This window comes from Corythoichthys intestinalis, chromosome 9 (genome assembly GCF_030265065.1).
Source record: "Corythoichthys intestinalis isolate RoL2023-P3 chromosome 9, ASM3026506v1, whole genome shotgun sequence".
Taxonomy (NCBI): Eukaryota; Metazoa; Chordata; class Actinopteri; order Syngnathiformes; family Syngnathidae; genus Corythoichthys; species Corythoichthys intestinalis.
The window spans coordinates 8,942,428-8,957,722 of record NC_080403.1 but is presented as its reverse complement, the minus strand read 5'-3'; the positions used below and the strand labels follow the sequence as shown (position 1 = coordinate 8,957,722).

Sequence of the window (15,295 nt, the reverse complement as noted above, 5' to 3'; positions counted from 1 at the left end):
GGATTGCGGGGTTGCTGGAGCCTATCCCAGCTAACTATGGGCAGGAGGCAAGTACACCCTAAATTGGTTGCCAGCCAATCGCAGGATCTAAAGATCACGGCGCCCTAATTCACATTTGTTTACTCTAACCCAATCATTTGTAAGAGCCGGACTGAACAACGACACATTCTCACTATTTAAAAGCATCATTATATGAACAATAAGAAAACAGGTAATACCCACTCCATTCCATTCAAAATGTAACAGTTTCTTAGAAGCACTGAGATCAGCGAACTGTTGTCGGATCTAGTTAGCCATTTAAACAGTTAATAAATTGTTATCTTACTGCTTCTCAAATGTTATTTCATCTTACAGTGAAGAAAAATGAGGAAATGTATAATCACGTGATGGTTATGTCATCAAACTCTGCACTCTGAAGCGGAAATTTACCTGCTGTATTCAAGTGAAGTGGGAATGATCCGGAGATGTTACTTGGTCCCAAGGTGGTAAATTTCCGGGTAATGTCCGAGTCAACTGACCGGGGTCATTTTATTCACACATGAGTGACACTGACCGGGGTCATTTTATTCACACATGAGTGACACCTGGGTAAACACTGGAACATTACTGGACTTCAGAAAAAGTCTGAAAGAGCTTTGGGGTTTTTAATGAACCTGCCATGCATGTTTTGGGAATGTGGAAGGAAACGGGATTACCCAACATGTAAACTCCACACCGGAAGAACAGAGGCTGAGTCCAAAACATAGAATTAAAAGTGGGTTTGTACTTCTACTTCATTTGAATTGCCATGAGGAGCAATATCGTTTAATCACTTTTGCAGCTTTAAACTATTTTTCATTTTGACATGCTAAGACGACATAAAAACGTGGTCATTACACCATAGACCATGTACAGTGAATCAAGACAAACAATCAATGTTTTTGAAATTCATGAAGCCTGCGTACCATGAGCTGTTCTTTCCTCAGGAATGTGGAATAGATGTGCTAACCACTAGTCCACTATGCTGCCCTCCCCTCAATTTATGCAACATAAAATTCAAAGAGAGGTTATAACAGATTTCAACAGACATCATGATAAATGTTGATACCTCCATGTAATTGTAATTGCCATTACTTGACATAATTTATACTGGTGATACTTAACTGGTTTGCTGAGACCCAAGAATTGACCGCGGACACATTTTGGGTGTAGATCGCTATTGTTGTTGATGTCGCAGGGCGGTGATGTCACTGGGTTACGCTGCCGAGCTTCCAGAGTATGACTCTAGCGACATAAACATGTCATCTGTTCAGCCCTTTCAATTTGAACCCGAGAGGAACATTAATGAGGATGACAGCACTGTCGATATTTCACAAAAGGAGCAGCAAAAGCAAAATGAACAGGAAAGACGGGATGAGGTGAAAATAGGGCAACACCGATGCCAAAATGTGCTCCACCGGCAAAATGTCAGAACATACAAAAATGACAAGAAGTTAATATCGACAAATACTGTATCATTTTCCAAAGGCTCATTATTGTATCATGCTGAAACCCCTATTACCGTAATTTTCGGACAACAGACCGCTACTCTTTTTTTTCTCCATTTGAACCGTGCAGCTTTTATAATTATAACTTATTCAGGGACTCATTAGGGGACAAATAAACTGTTCTTTTATTTCTTATTTCTATTTTTATAACATTTTCATTCAATTTCTTTACTCGGCCCACCGCATCATGGTGATGTTGCCATGTGCAAGTGTTACATTGACAATATCCTTCAGTTCTCGTGTGCTCCAATACAAATGGAGCCATAGCTTTATGTTGGCATTCCAAAAACTCTCTTTGTGAATCAACAATCTTATAAATACCAACTTGTTGTCAAGAGAAGATGTTTGGTACCACTACAAAAGAACCTTTTAAGTCGAACCAGCGCTTGGTGTTAGACATCTTGGCAACAGAGATGGTGAATTTATAGATGCTCAGTAGAGGTGTGCAAAATTTCCGATTCTTAGATTAGTCGCGATTCGGCCGTGGAAGATTCGAGAATGATTCACAAACATCCAAATTCCGATAATTGAAATATGTCAAACAATATTACATGACTGCTGGCGACAGCCGCTACAGCTACAAACTACGTCCTCATATTGTTACGGTAGATATCACATGTATATAGATGTAGATGCGAAATGACACACTTGCCGGCGTTAGTAAATAGCCACCATCTCAAAGCAGTAGACTTCTCTGAAAGGCTGTTGTAGCGAACCTTCCGAGCGAACCTAATTAACTTTGGATCCAAAATACTCATAAATCGGCAAAATCTTGACTTGAATCCATCTTTAAAACAGGTTTAACACTTTCACATGTCGAAAGGAGACAGAAGGGAAATTATGGAATAACAGGAGCAATTGCAACAACTTTATCGGTTGATTCACAACATTAAATTAATTGAATGTAGTATAAAGCTGCTGATACAGAATGGGGACTTGAGTATTTTATTTACTGTTTTGACCTGTTAACTGTTTTGAACTGTTTGAACTGTTGAACTCGATACTGAAATAGTCGGTTTTTTAAGCTTGAGAGGATTTTTGTAACTAATGTACGAAACATTAAAAGCAGCTAATAGCTGGGGGGGTGCATCAATAATCGATTTATAACCGAAACGTAGCCACTGAATCATAATCGTAATCGGATCGTTAGGTGCCCAAAGACTCCCACCTCTAATGCTCAGGGCTCCATCCAATGTTACTGTATGTATCGGTACAAAAAAATAATTTTAAAAGGATTTATATCCTCTGTTTGGTGCGGCAAGAGCATACGTTATGACAATATATATAGTCAAAACAATATAAAATGACATATTGCCTTTAGGATATTATATAGCCAATATTCCAATATGTTGGCCTGAAAGTAAAAGTGCAAGCCTGCAGCCTTTGAACGCTTACTGGTTGCAGTTTAGCACATCAGCTATACTTAAAGTGCCCTCTTGACACCAGCAAACATGAATGCTTAGTAGAAGTATAATGATAAATCAATTAGAATCAGGTGTAGGTCTTGCGTTGTATAAAATCTGAGTACATCAGTCCGTGATGACGTGGAACATTCAAAATATGCCACTGAACAAACTGCACTTACAATGTGTATGCAAATGCAATGGCTTACATTCCCCTCATAAGAGACAATGAGAAATAACAGCAAGTCATTAAATCATGTCATTTAAACTCATAGTTTTAAAATGATATTAAAATTATCACATACCAACAAACTAAATAACATAACTAGCAAGCAATTTAAAAAACTGGAACCTGTAACTGAAGAAATAATCATGACAGAACATGAACCTTCAATGTTAACTACATTTGCAGTGCCGCAAAGCATGCTGGGCAGCAGGAGGAACAAAGCTACAATATATTGGACGATAACACGGATAAAATCTACAGTGTTCCTCTCATAAAATCGAAGGTTTGGAAATCATTTGGATATTTTAGGAGAAGTGAAAAGCTAGGCAAAAGTAGTGATGGCCAAATAAAGCTTCTTGAACCAATGAAGCCAATTGACTTGCACATGGCTCAAAGCTTCGTGGTGGTTAATTTCCTGTATGGTGTCATCAGGTGGTCTTGAAGCCAAAGAGGTCAACAGTATTGAAAATTCTATTGCAACTGGTTTAAGAAAATTATATGAATGTGCCTGTGTCGAGTGATGTTGTCATTCGCAGCTTGTCGGTATCCAACTCCCGCGGCTGACGGAGCGTACCAACTCTCTCACTAACAGGGCGGTGTCCCAACAACTAGCGCAAACATAGCGCAAACAAATGACACCCCTTTGGGTCCATTTTACAGTAAATGGGGGGCTTGAGATATTAATTTCGAGTGATAATGTGACTTGCGGTAAATATCTTTAAAATGAAAGCAGCACAAAAGAAACTTTTCACAGCACAAACAAGCAAAAATGATTGACAAATTTTTTATATAAATTTGAGTCTGGTGCGTGGCCAACTTCACGGTGGTCACAATGGTGAGTCTTGGGGACATCATCCTAACCCTCCATCATCTTAACCCACCACAAAGTCATTGGTTGACTGTGGAGCAAATAAGCCTTGCTCTGATTGGCTGTTTATGGCTATATTTATGACAGAGTTTAGTCATAGCAAGATCTACAGTAATAAGAATAAAAAAAACATTTGCCAGTGCAAAAAAAAATTTCACAGATGAAAAATATTTTGTAGGGGACGAGACGACTTTTATTATTATTTTATTTTTTGTGAGTGCTTTCGGAGGGTTGGTAAATATCATCCTGGGACCAAAGGGTCAACGGTTTGATTCCTGGCTACTACTGCCCATTGTCGAAGTGTCCTCGGGCAAGACACTGAACCCTAATTTCCCCACTGGTTTATGAATGTGTGCACTAAATTGAGCTAATGTAAAGCCCTTAGGGCATAATAAAAACATGTAGCTAAATGTGCTATGTAAGTATTCTCCATTTATATACCATTTTTGCGAGCACAAATGATTTTTACAAACACAATACAGTGGTACCTCTACATATGAAGTACATTTTTTCCAGGACCTTGTTTGTAAGTCGAAATGGTCGTTTGTCAAACAGGATTTCCCCATCAGAATACATTATAATTCCTTTAATTCGTTCCACAGTCCAAAAACCTACACTAAATCCTTAATAAATACTGCTGGTATTATTACAAATGGCAATTACACATAGCAAACCAAGAAATTAAAGATAAAAATCGTAATAATGATATAATCATAATAATAATTCCTGGATTAATGTATGGAATCAGGTTCTAATGTGGCGGACGTGTTTTGCATGTTGTACCTGAACGCACCGTGTGGCTGACGTGACAGAGGTGCGGTCGAGATTTTACTTTCTCTGTTTTGTTTTGGGCGTTAAATGCGGCGGATAGTAGGTGTGTTGTGTTGCACAAATTCTGAAATAAATTATTAAAAACCTAATGAAGCTGGTGTTTTCTTTGGCGAAGTTAGTACAGTGGAATGAAAAAGTATCTGAACCTTTTGGAATTCCTCACATTTCTGCATAATATCGCCATCAAATGTGATCTGATCTTTGTCAAAATCAATGAGATGAAAAAACAGTGTCTGCTTTAACTAAAACCATCCAAACATTTATAGGTTTTCATATGTTAATGAGGGTAGTATGCAAACAATGACAGAAGGGGGGAAAATAACTAATTGAACCATCACATTTAATATTTTGCGGCACCCCTTTTGGCAGCAAAAACTTTAACCAGATGCTTCCTGTAGCGGCAGATCAGTCTGGTACATCGATCAGGACTAATTTTGGCCCATTCCTCTCTACAAAACTGCTGTAGTTCAGTCAGATTCCTGGGATGTCTGGCATGAATTGCTGTCTTTAGGTCATGCCACAGCATCTCAATGGGGTTCAAGTCTGGACTTTGACTTGGCCACTGCAGAATGTGTATTTTGATCTTCTAAAACCATTTTGAAGTTGATTTACTTCTGTTTTATGGATTTGTTGGTCTTGTTGCAGCATCCATCTTTTTAGCTTCAATTGTCTGACAGAGGGCCTCAGGTTTTCCTGCAAAATTTTGAATTCATTCTTCCATTAACGATTGCAAGTTGTCCAAGCCCTGAGGAAGCAAAACAGACCCAAATCCTGATGCTCCCTCCACCATGCTTTATGGTGGTGTTGAGGTGTTGATGTTGGTGAGCTGTTCCATTTTTCCTCTGCACATGACGTTGTGTGTTATTCCCAGAAAATTCAACTCTAGTTTCATCAGTCCACAAAATATTTCACCAAAAACTTTTGTGGAGAGTCCAACTGCCCTTTTGCGAACATTAAATGAGCAACAATGTTTTTTTGTTTTTTTTTTTAGAAAGCAGTGGCTTCCTCCGTGGAGTCCTCCCATGAACACCATTCTTGGCCATTGTTTTACATATAGTTGGTGGGTGGACAGAGATATTGGATTGTGCCATTGATTTCTTTAAGTCTTTACCAGACACTCTGGGGTTCTTTTTTACCTGTATGAGTACTCTGCGCTGAACTCTTGGCGTCATCTTTGGTGGATGGCCACTCCTTGGGAGAGATGCAACAGTGCCAAACTCTCAAACATTTGTAGATAACTTCTCTGACTGTTGACTGATGAACATCCAGACTTTTATGGTTTTGTACCCTTTCCCAGCTTTATACAAATCAATAATCCTTAATCGCAGGTCTTCAGACAGCTCTTTTGACCGAGCCATGACGCACATCAGACGATGCTTCTCATCAAGACATTTCTTACCAGGTGTGTGTTTTATAGTGGGCACTGGGCAGGGCAGCTTTAAACCACACATCAGTTATTGGGCGCACACCCAGGGCAGACCCCGCTTATAGGCAGACTATGCAGCTGCTTAGGGCCCCTGACCACTAGGGGGCCCCCAATCTGGCAATTGTTTATTATTATATATGTTTATTTATTATTTTATATTCTATTTTGTTTCCTAAAGTTTGCTTTATTTGACTTTTGTGAGTTTTGATACTTAATTTCAAGCTTAAAAAAATATAAGTTCTTCCTTATTTTCTTTTCCTCTTTTAGAAAAAAGTTTGGCGCTATGTACTGTAAGTACTGACAATCATTTGGGGTGAAAAGTTTGAAGTATGCAGTGCAACAAAATCTGATTAATATCCAAAATATGGACGTATGGGTTGGATTGCATGTATGGGTTTCACAGTACACTGTGACAAAATGGTGTGCCAAAATTATGGGCCCCTTGGAATTATTTTGCTTAGGGCCCCCAAATGGCCTGGGCCGGCCGTGCACACACCTGACTTCAAATGTTTGGTAAAAATTGCTTTCAATTGCTCTTTGAGTCTCCTTGGGCAGATAGTTCACTTACTTATCCATCCCCCTTCTGTCATTGTTTGCATGCTATCATCATTAAAACATGAAAATCTTTTAGTTAAAGCAGACACTGTATTTTCATTTGTGTGATTTCGACAAAGATCAGATCACATTTGATGGTGATTTTATGCAGAAATGTGAGGAATTCCAAAAAGATTCAGATACTTTTTCATACCAATGTACAATGATAATTGTCACCTAACTTATAAGACTGGCAAATGGAGGTCGGAGGAGGACCGTTGAGATCGTAGACATTATACGGCCGTATTATCGAGCCAGTTCATGGATGCGTACACCGCGATCGTATTTTTCTACCATTTCCATCTTCATTTTAATGGTAAGCATTACCTTTTTCCTTTTTTTTTCACCACCTGCACTAACCTTCTTGGAACCCATGTTGATTTATCTCACAAGAAAATCCGCCGTGTGTCCGTCTTGCGGGAAAACAAAGAAACTACGGCGCTGTCATAACTCGTCGTATTTCAATCATGTCGTCGAATGTAGAAACAAATTGTGAGTCAAATGTTACGCCGGTTGTTGAAAAAAATCGTGTGTTAAAGCGGTCGTATGTCGAGGTACGACTGTATATATTTTGGGGGGAAGCACAATTTTGCAAACTCTCTCTGGCATGATTTTGAAGCGTGTCAAACATGATCCTGCATGGCCAACTTGAAACAGGATATGACAAATTTAGCTTTTGTTTTCTCATTTTGTATTATTAGTCCTTCCACTAAAAACGGGCTGACTCAGTAGTTGACTCAGCAGATGCTAAAGTAAAAAACTACAAACGTTATGAGACATCACGTTTAGTGGCAAGTGCAAGAGAGCATTCAAATCGCAACAGTTGCAATAAAACAAACAACAAACTACAGGTGCGCAACCATATCATGTGTATCACTATGTGAGCAGCCGAGCGACACAATGTTGCACCTCTTTGACAACGGCAACTAAAGCGCATTCACATCTGCCCTGGTGGTCACGCTGCAGGTTCCCCCGCCCACCCGCTTTATGTGCTCTTCGGCCCGGCCACCAAAACACATGCGCCCCCGCCGCATTGAGAGTTCTGGACCAGGCCTCCACATCTAACTGTCTGTCCACACACACTCGAAACTGTGCACGCTAAGCTACGTTACACACTTGTCCCCCTGCCAGCCAGAGCTCAATGAGATTTGCTTCCTTTCCTCATTCCCTCGAGCCATCCATCCATCCGTCTACCCATCCATCCATGGGAGCACTTAAACCTCAGCCAGCTCGCTCCATTAGCCCCCACTGAGCTCCCAAAGCACGCCGCCTGTGACGCTAAGAGGCGCAATGAGCGGCTGCGTGCAGCTACAATAGCACCTAGCAGAACCAAAGTGGAGGAAACGGCGCTCCGCTACTCACATGTCTGTCACCGTCGATTTGCTCTTTCCGATGCTGAGCGCGCGTGGACGCGGCTGGGCTGGTGTCAGCGGCGACGGCTCGATGAGGATGTGGAGCTCGGCCCGCGGACACGTAGAGCCGAGATGCGGTGAAAGTCGTAATAATGTTGTTATTTTTCCCCCCACTCCAGCTCATTCCCCCCTTATGACGTCCGCCACTACTGCAGCACGGGCCTCTGGCTGGCAGTATGACATTTGCCGAGCGGCTGGGGGTCAAAGTTGACAGGCAGACAACGAGTTTGAGGAAGCCGTCAAGAAGGTAAAGATGCTGGAGGACCGCGGTGGTACGGAAAGGTGTGCCCGGCTTGGGCAGGCGGGAGGAGGGGCCACGCAGCCAGCCACCATCCGCTGTTTTAGCTGGAAATAGTCCTTCCATGTCAATGTCTACGTTTTAAGCCATTCAATGCTAAAAGTTGTTAGAATTTCAAAAAATAAATTTAAAAATGTATCGGGAATAAAGCCGGAAAAGTATTCTTTATTATTTTATGTAATGCAATTATTACCCATTATAAAGTAGACACTTAACATTTAATAAGGCAAGTGACTATTTTTGGTCTTGTTTTTTTTTCTTTTTAACTTAACCCCATCAAGACCTGGCGTCCATACTATACGATGAAATTAAAGAAAATATTAAAATAAGCTTTAGAGCAGGGGTCCCCAAACTTTTTCCTGTGAGGGCTACATAACTTTTCCCTTCTCTGATGAGGGGCCGGGGTCAGTTTGTAACAGAAAACGTGTGACGATTGCAGGAGTGCCTAATTGTAAAAAAATATATATTGTTTTTCAGAAAGCCACAATCAAATAACCCTTTCTAGATTCTTCAAGGAACAAAAGTAAATAAAATAAAAATAATAATATAATATAATATGGTAATAATAAATAATAATAACACTATTGATTAAATAGATAATAACCAAATACCCCTCTCTGAGTTCTTCACAGAAAAATTCCAGGAAATAAATAACACTATTGAGAAAAAAATAAATCAATCAATCAATCAAAATGCTCTCTGGTAAATTTTCAGGGGGCCGGACCAAATGTGGAGGCGGGCCGTAGTTTGGGGACCCCTGCTTTAGAGTGTTATTGTTGGCCAAAAACAGTGAATTTCTGTTTTTATTCATGATAGTTTTATTAATTTTGTTTCTATTAACATTTAGTTTATTACTGATTGTATGTATTCATTCATCGTTTCATTTACCATGCCGCTTATCCTCACGAGGGTCGTGGATGTGCTGGAGCCTATCCCAGCTAACTACGCAGAAGGCGGGGTCAGGGCAGTCAACAGACTTGCAGAGGCCCAGGGACAAGAGACCATTATAGGGCCACCCCACCCCACTCCTGCCACCGGCTTGTCACGACAACATGCGCAGTACTTTTAACGCTTTGCCAAGCAATGACAGTGTTAATTTTCAAATTATTTGATTTGAGATGGACAGTTAAATGTAACAGACCGTCATGTGATGTGACACAATATAAACAAACCCTTTCCATCTACTGTATTGTCCCATGTAGGCTACAATACAATACAACTGAGAGTGCTATGCCTGCCTGCTAAGCAACAAAACAGTTCAGTGGTACCTCGACATACCATTGCTTCAAGACATGATCTTTTCGACATCTGACGTAAAATTTGACTCGCCATTTGTTTCTACATCCAACGACATGCTCGAAATACGACACTTTTTGACAGCACCGCTGTTTCTTTGTTTTCCCGCAAGACGGACGCACGGCTGATTTTCTTGTGAAAGAACTCAACACTGGCTGAAAAATGTGCGAGTGGAGAAAAAAAAGAAAAGGTGACTTACCATTGAAATTAAGATGTGAATGATATTAAAATATAAGCATGGTGTTTGCATCCATGAAATGGGTCGACAATAGGGCCGTAGAATGTCGATCTCGGCCGGCGGTCCTCCTTCGTTCGCCAATCTTCATAAGTTTAGGTGACAATTCTTACTGTGGTAACATTGCCAAAGAAATCGCCAGCTTCGTCAGGTTCCTAATCATTTATTCCATCAACTTTCCAAGTGTCCACTGCTGCTGACGCCAGGATCGAAACAGAAAGTAAAATAAGCGCTCTCCTGCTCAGTCTTGTCAGCCTCGCGGTGCATTCAGGTACAGCAAAAAAAAGTTAGCCACATTAGAACCCAATTCATTACATTATTACAGGTATTATCATTATTATTGCTATTATTATATTATTGTTATTTATTATTGTTATTGTTTTATTCATAATTTATTTGTTTTGCTTTTTAACCCTTCAACACCTAACGTGTCGGCAGCGACGAGTTTACGCATATCGTCTTTGAAGCTTTGTCACACTGTAATTACGTCACCCACGTGCCGCTGGTTGGTCTCATTTGAAAGTGCGGAAGTTGATGTCCACACCAGTTTTTATTTGAAGTCAATCGACCAAGAAAAACGGGAGATATAGTCATTTAAATGTCATAGTTTTATTGCACTCAGAAATATGCATTACAACACTGCACGGACCATGTATCTATCTCCATATTTCTATCATTTCTTGTCCTTTTTCAAAACCGAAAGCAGCCCAAAAGACTACATATCCCAAGAGCCGTTGTGATGTCAAGAAGGACGAACCGAATGTGATCATTTTTAATAAATTTCCAAGCGAGGCACCAACAAATGAAAGGGAGGCATGCGACGCAAGCAACGGCCGGTTGGTTTGAGCGAGCGACTTTGAAACGTGATGAATGAATCTAAAACTACATTTAGCGCAAGCTAATGAATTATTTCATCAACTCAAGGAAGAAGATGAGCCGTATTTGTCGTTGTTTTCTTTGGATGAGTCGGCGTCTCGGCGAGTAGAAGTGACAGCAGTGCGCAAACGGCGAAAGAGTAGGCTGGATGACGTTGTGTGTGACGCAGCTCCGTGACCTGTTCAAGAAGCTTTATTGAGTGCGCAAAAAAAAAAAAACTAACAAAACTTTATTGGGTCGCATGCCTGAAAAATTTGAATTGAACTGAATTACTTGTCAATATTTTTTAAAATACTTTTTTAATGTTAGCTATATTTTTTTCTTTTACTATAATCTTTTCAATTTTTATGTAGATGTATGTTCAAGAAGCTTGATTGCATGTACGTATAAACCTTTGATAAGGTGATGCGTACAACACCTAACTTCAGAAAGAGATATCCTCCAAACCCTTTTTGTGTTAGATGATATACAGTATTTTTTTTTTCTAACCAATTTGCACTGTATATAACCTGTTTTGACCATAGTATGTGTAAAGGCCAAAAACACGTATGACCATACCTGCTGTTTGTGTTGAATTGTCAAACATAAAACTATTCAATCTTATTTTTTTCTAGTGAATGTTTATCCTAACAAGTTGAATAAATATTATCAAGTTTCAAAACGGTTGGTCGAGCATGTTTTGTTGTCAATGGGACATCAACATTACAAATTTTGAAAAAAGATTTGGGGATTTTTTTGTCTTTTTGGGTCCAAAATGTGGATTATAATTGGTCAGTGAAGAAAACAACAGTTTGGACATGAAGTTCAAGGTGTCCTGAAAAAAGGGACCCAACTTGGCCATTGTAAACCTTTTTTTCTTTGAAATATAAAGGCAACATCAAATGCATGCAAATTCGGCCAAAATTGTCTTAGGTGTTAAAGGGTTAATTGGTATTTGCAATAGTAACAGCAGTATTTATTAAGGATTTAGTATAGATTTTTGGGCTCTGGAACGAATTAATGGAATTATAATGTATTTTAATGGGAAAATCCTGCTCTACATACGACCATTTCGACTTACAAACAAGGTCCTGGAACAAATTGACTTCGTATGTAGAGGTACCACTGTATAACTGAACATCCTGTGCCTGCCACCTCCACATCCCTGGGTTATGGAGGGTTATCAAGCCCTCAAACAGTGATGCGCCTAGATTTTTTTTGATAGCAAAGTTATTTATAACATGAGTGGAATCAAGTTTTTGAGCAAGCTCACGCTCAATGGAGAGCATGTCTAGGTTGTTTAGCTTGCCCTTTAATATGGTGGCGCGTAGGTAGTTTTTTTTATTATTTTCATTATTATTTCATTATTATTATTTTCATTTTACTGAAGGCTCGCTCTCCTCCAGCTACAGTCACTGGCAAAGCCTCGCATACATGCTCCCCACATACTAACATATATCCCTGATTTCCCATCACCTTCTCTCTCCTCGGCTCAACGCAAGCAGCATGTCTTGTCATACCGCAGCTCAATAGGCTACAAGCGGCCGGTGAAAGACTCAAATCGGGCTTTGGTCACGGTGATCGCAAATGTAAACGTTCAGTGTTAGCCGCTGTTGTTCACTCACCGACATCACCGTTCACAGCCAACTCTAGCCCTAATTCTCTGGCTTCTTGTCCCCCTTTTAAAAACGTCATCATTTTTTCTTGTTCACCTCAATGATCTTCATCTCTTTTTCTTTGCTGCGCACCCAATTTTTGACGATTCGTCATGTTTAGAGTTTTTAACAATGACATATTTTCATTTCCCGCTTCAGGGCACGTACGTAGTGTAGCATTAAGTGCGCCAGTGCGGGGTCAAACCATTCTCTGCTAAGACAGAGGGGATGGCCGTTCTGCAAAAAAAGGAAAAAACATATTTGAAATATTTAATATGTTCAAGTTTTTAAGTATATATATCGAGTAAAACATAATATTTAATCAGACAATGATTTAAATAAAAAAAGAAGTATGTGAATGCAAAGTAAAATAAAGGGTCATTCAGGGGCCCCTATGGTCCTGAGGCCCGGGACAACATCCCCGGTTGCCCCCCGACAACAGGCTTGAGCAAGGTACACCCTGAATTGGTTGCCAGCTAATTGCAGGATACAGTGAAACAAACAACCATTAACGCACACACTCATACCGATGGACAATTTGGAGTGTTCAGTCAGCCTACCACACGTTTTTGGGAAGTGGGAGGAAACCCGGAGTCCCCGGAAAAAACCCACGAGGGCTCGGGGAGAACATGCAAACTCCACACAGGAAGGAAAGAGCCCGGGATTGAACCCTTGATCGCAGAACTGGAAGGTAGACGTGCTAACCACTCAGCCACCATGCCTCCTAGTTGTATCGAATGATAAATATATCTGAGCCCCTTTCACATACACCTGAACACCGTTAAAATCCCAGGATTTAAACGGGCAGCCCTTGGGATTTAAACGGGCAGCCCTTGTGTGTGAAAGCAATTTCCCGGGTCTTAAGCCACTTTCACACATACACTCCACGTCATCCCTGAGATATCGCTCTAAAGCAATGACGCGAGTAAATCCCGCATCACCTTACACGGGAATTTACAGGGGTATGTGTGTGAAAGGGGCTTATGTTTTCCGCCTCGCATATCAAGGGTTCAATCCCCGGCATCGGCCTTCCTGTGTGCAGTTTGGATATTTTCCCCTTGCCTGGATGGGTTTTCCCCGGGTACTCCGGTCTCCTCCCACGTCCCAAAAAACATGTCTGGTAGGCTAATTAAACACTTCAAATTGTCCGTCAATATGAGTTTGGCAGGCAACCAATTCAGGGTGTACCCTGCCTTCTGTCCACAGTCAGTTGGGATAGGCTCCAGCACCCCCATCACCCTCGTGGGGAAAAGCAGCACGGAAGATAAAAAAAATGAATGAATGATTAACAATAATAAAAAATACTGTGGAAACCAGATCACAATTGTAGATTTTTTTAAAATTAATAATCATTATTTTTATATTTTGTATGAATAAATCAAATTATTAATTAACAAAATGTTAATCAAACACAATTACAGTAGTAAAATTCACATTAATAAAACCAGAAAAACACTAGTTGTGACTCCCAATAACACTGTAAAGTAGATTTTTCTTCTTTTATTTAATTTTATAAAATTCAACTCATTGCTTGCCATTGACAGCAATAGACATTCAATTAATTTAAACTGTTTCAGTGCCATTGGTGGTGGTGGTACATAACCAACCCATTTTGAATGAGAGGTCTGGCAGTGATTTTTCCCGTTGTTAACTGGGATAGGCCCCGGCACCTTCGTGAGGATAAGTGACATAGAAAGGAATGAATGCATCCCCAATTTATCTGTATAAAGATGAAAATTCCCTTCTGCTAATTCCGTACCAATTTGCATAATTCTCGTATTATCTAAAATAAGGCAGGGAATGCGGAAAGATCTTCCATACCAGTAATTCTAATATTAAAAGAAGCCTCTGACTGGTGAAGCATACCGTCCTCTTATTGGTTGGTTCTTTGTATGTCGTGTGTTGTACGATACCAAGTCTTTGGTTGAAAAAACACACAAAAATACAGTGGTACCTTGACATACGACGTAAAATTTGACATTTGTTTCTACATCCGACGATATGCTCAAAATATGACGATTTATATGACAGCGCCTTAGTTTCTTTGTTTTCCCAGTAGACGGACGCACTGCGGATTTTCTTGTGAGAGAAATCAACATGGGTTCCAACAATGTTAGTTCAGGTGGTGAAGAAAGGAAAAAAGTGAGGCTTGCCATTAAAATAAAGCTGGAAATGATAGAAAAATATGAGTTAGGTGACAATTATAATTATTGTAAAATCGCCAAAGAAATCGCCAGCTTCCTCAGGTTTTTAGTCATTTATTTCAGAACTTGTGCAACACAGCATGCATACTGTCTGCCGCAGCTGAACAGAACATGAAAAGTGAAAATAAAAAGTCCTCTCTCACTCTGACACGTCAGCCACGCGGTGCGTTCGGGTACACCACGCAAAAATACCTCTGCCACATTAGAACCCGATTCGTTACATTATTACAGGTATTATTATTATTATTATTACTATTACTATATTATAATTCGATTTTTATTGATAATTTATTTGTTTTGCTGTGTGCAATTGCTATTTACAATAGTACCAGCAGTATTTATTAAGGATTTAGTGTAGGTTTTCGGGCTGTGGAACGAATTAATGGAATTATAATGTATTATTATGGCAAAATCCTGCTCGACATATGACCATTTCGACTTACAAACAAGATCCTGGAAGGAATTA

The 15,295-nt window shown here is 40.0% G+C and overlaps 1 protein-coding gene across 1 annotated transcript in view; it reads right to left on the bottom strand.

The window, feature by feature from the left end:
• The window catches only part of frs3 (fibroblast growth factor receptor substrate 3), a 43,490-nt gene extending 34,907 nt beyond the window's left edge, over positions 1 to 8,583 (bottom strand). Inside the window, exon 1 of the mRNA XM_057846002.1 lies at positions 8,237 to 8,583. The gene's annotated coding sequence lies outside the window, so the exon portion shown is untranslated. The remainder of the gene's footprint in view (positions 1 to 8,236) is intronic.
• Positions 8,584 to 15,295: the final 6,712 nt, after the last annotated feature.